We start from the raw sequence: 3,888 nt of genomic DNA on the forward strand, positions 1-3,888 counted from the left end.
GGATAACCTGCACATACACAGGAAGTGCCTGAGGAAGTCCCACATTGAAAGACGGTCTTTCATGATATATCAACTATTCATTGGCGTGCTTAGAGTGGCCATACTGCCTCGCGTCTTAAAATGCTGATAGACCTGTAACGTAGCAAAAGGCATCGTTCCTATGTTCTACGAGCACATACAGGGTGTGCCTGCCAACCAAAATGTTTTACCCCCAAAATTCATTCCAGTGTCAAAGTGACGTTTTGAAGGGTAGAAGAACTTTGCTGACTGTTGGGCTCGCATGCAGACGCTCAATGGGGGCTTTCACAAGGTGATCATTTAATCTGCCAACACCTTTTACAAATCATTACCTTCCTGGAAAGTTAGCCAAGACAGCTTATGTTATCGCATAGTTGGCTAGCGAGGGGAACGTTCAGAGCAAACCCGGAAATGTGAGCTACCCAAAGACAGCCAATAGCCACTGAAAGCTTTCACTTTAAGAGCACGTAAGGAACATTCTCATGTTGATTTAGGGACTTCACAGAATGGCTGTTTTTTTTCAGACTACCCACTCCCCCTCGCAACCAGACCTGTTAGCCCACCCACAGAACGCATAGCCGCTCTCTCGCTTCCAAACTCAAGAGTTATGTCAGTGACGTGCCCTGAAACCAGTGCGGGGGCGGGGGGAGGGGGGGTTCAATGTAACGTTTGGTCTCTGCTTGCTAGCAGGACACGTCATAGATTGTCCATAACGGCTCCAGTTGACTTCAATTTATTATTATTAAATATTATTAAAGTATTAGCTGTCAACTATTACGGAAAAATTTGCCAGTGACATTTAGCATCAACAACATACATTAGCACGATGCTAATTTACATTAGAAATCTGGCCACCAGTCCAGGGTGTACCCCGCCTCTCCCCTGAAGGATAGGCTGGCTGACCAGCATGCCCAGCGACCCTCGTGAGGATAAAGCATGGAAATGAATGAATATATACGTATAGGCTATACATATATATATGGCTATACATATATATATGGCTATACATATATATATATGGCTATACATATATATATGGCTATACATATATATATGGCTATGCGTATATATATGGCTATACGTATATATATGGCTATACGTATATATATGGCTATACATATATATATGGCTATACATATATATATGGCTATACATATATATATGGCTATACGTATATATATGGCAATACGTATATATATGGCTATACATATATATATGGCTATGCATATATATATGGCTATGCGTATATATATGGCTATACATATATATATGGCTATACATATATATATGGCTATACGTATATATATGGCTATACATATATATATGGCTATACGTATATATATGGCTATACGTATATATATGGCTATACGTATATATATGGCTATACGTATATATATGGCTATACGTATATATATGGCTATACGTATATATATGGCTATACGTATATATAGGGCTATACGTATATATAGGGCTATACGTATATATAGGGCTATACGTATATATATGGCTATACATATAGTATATATATATATATATATATATATATATATATATATATATGTGTGTGTGTGTATGGGAGATGGGAGACCATCCACACAAAACAGCCACTGATAAATCCATCCAGTAATCCAACCAAATCTCCACAACATCTGCGGCAAATAGCAGCCATGGTTTGTGAGAACTTGTGAGAACTTCCCAGTGCAACAATATCAACCCTTGCTAGCGTCCTGTTGGCTAAAGAATTGGTGAAATAAATGCGATATGGGTCACAGAAGGTCGGCGGGTTCGCTGGATGCCACCCCTCCTTGGAGACACGGGCCCACTGAGAGGCAAAGCAGCATAAATATGAAGGCCACCTCCCAAACCGCGGCCACCCAGGACGAGAAGGAGAGAGATGGAAACTTTAATTGTGTTTATAACCCAAGTCTGGATTATAGGGTAGACTGACAAGAGGGAGAGTGAGGAGTTTCGGTTGCTCAGCTGTAAATAATTAAAACGCAGCCCTCCTCCGCTCCTCTCTCACTTCCTGTCTCCCACAAACACACACGTGGATCTCAACCCAACACACAGGAGCCTCCATTATCTTTATTATAACTTTCCTTCCTGGAATATGTACATCTCAGATTGATGTTGCAGAGAACTTTTAAAGGGGAAGCACAGCAGGCTATCTTGTTCAAATAAAAGGTGTGTGTGTGTGTGTGTGCGTGTGTGTGCGTGTGTGTGTGAGCGTTACTAAGCAACTATGAATCAAATCCAACAAAAGCAGATTAATGCCGTGCTTATTTTGATCAAGTTTATACAAACGCATGTTTTGTCGTGTCGGGATTTAGGGGAGAAGTTTGGGATACACTGGAACATCGTTTCCTCCTCTCATCAACTTTATTTGTTCATAGAACACTAACGATGACGCAGTCCCATCTGTCTGCACCGTGTGTCCATGAGGCGTTCAAGTGCTTATTACAGGAATCTGTTCTTTTTTATTTAGGATGGCTGCCGGTGCCAGAAGCTTGATGAAGAAGGTAAAGAAGAGAGATCATGAAATACAGAAAAATACCACGGCAGCGTCCGTGACAACAGGATTGGAATGTAAAGGTTCCTGGGTTCACACGAGTCGCAGGAGGAACCGGTTCACAGAAACATCGTTTCAGTGTAGGCCACTGGGACGTTAACCTGATGTTATGGATTGAACCCATCCCCCCATTTACCACCGAGCAGCCCGTCATGGATTTCATGTGTCAGTTGGCGTTGTTTTATTGCGGGTACTACAGTACTACATTGAATGCGTTTGGGATGTTTTTTGTGCAGCAGACGTGGTCTCGCTGTGGATCGAGGAGACAATTCATGTATTAAACACTCGGGCTACTGTAGCACTAAACAATTAGCATGAAATGATGTGCAATCATGTCATTTTTATGACTTTTGGAAGAAAAGGAAATCCTCCCATGATGACTTGATGATTCAACTTGCCCTTTTGAAGTCAGAACCAAGACCAGTCTCTTGTTATTGCCATTAAAAAGTCTGAGACTTTGTGGCGTGGGATTGAAAAAGAGCGGATTAATGACTTTGGAGGAAATTCTATCCATCATAACATCGAGCAACGGCCGTAAAGGCTCGCTGTAGCTTCAAAGTTGGAGAAATGAGGCGGGCTGACTGACACGCTGCCAGGATGGAGATCAGTATTCTCAAAGCCGCAAAATACATTTTGGTTGCATTAGAAATGATTTCAAAATGTTTTGGTTGCTTTGCATGAAAGCGAGAGGCGTCGGGACTGCAAGCCCGCCAAGTCTTAAACGCCATCACTGACAGATCCAACCTACAAGTGAAACTTTTATTGATGATGGGCATAAACTGTGCAGCGAATGACGTCTCCTGAAAGTCTTTGTGGCCTGCAGACCATTCCCAGATATAGCAGAACTTTTGGAATCTCTTTTTGCCGCCATCTTCAAACATTTCTTGGCTGTAGGATGTAAAAGTAAAAGTTGGTCGAGTCAAAGAAACCAAATGTTAAAAAGATTTAAAATAATAAACGGAACATAACAAAGCTGAAGTCTCACAAGATTTGCTAAGGTGTCATGACGTGTTGGTCTTGCTGACCGTAGTTTGACTCCACTTTATGGTCCAGTTCTACCCAAATGTACGTAGTTGTACCTGAACTGTACACCCAATGGAGGACATCCTTGTACCTTTACGGGTAAAACGGCAGGTCCTGGTTCTTTCTTTTTGCAGATGATGTGGTCCTGCTGGCTTCATCGGGTCGGCATCTTCAGCTCTCGTTTGGTTACCAGAGTGTCAAGCGGCTGGGATGAGAACCAGCACCCCCACGTCCGAGTATTTGCAGTATTTGCAGAATCACAGGCAGCAATGGACTCA

The sequence above is a fragment of the Doryrhamphus excisus genome, linkage group LG5, assembly GCF_037039965.1.
Source record: "Doryrhamphus excisus strain RoL-2023G ecotype Guam linkage group LG5, RoL_Dexc_Guam_v1.1, whole genome shotgun sequence".
NCBI lineage: Eukaryota > Metazoa > Chordata > Actinopteri > Syngnathiformes > Syngnathidae > Doryrhamphus > Doryrhamphus excisus.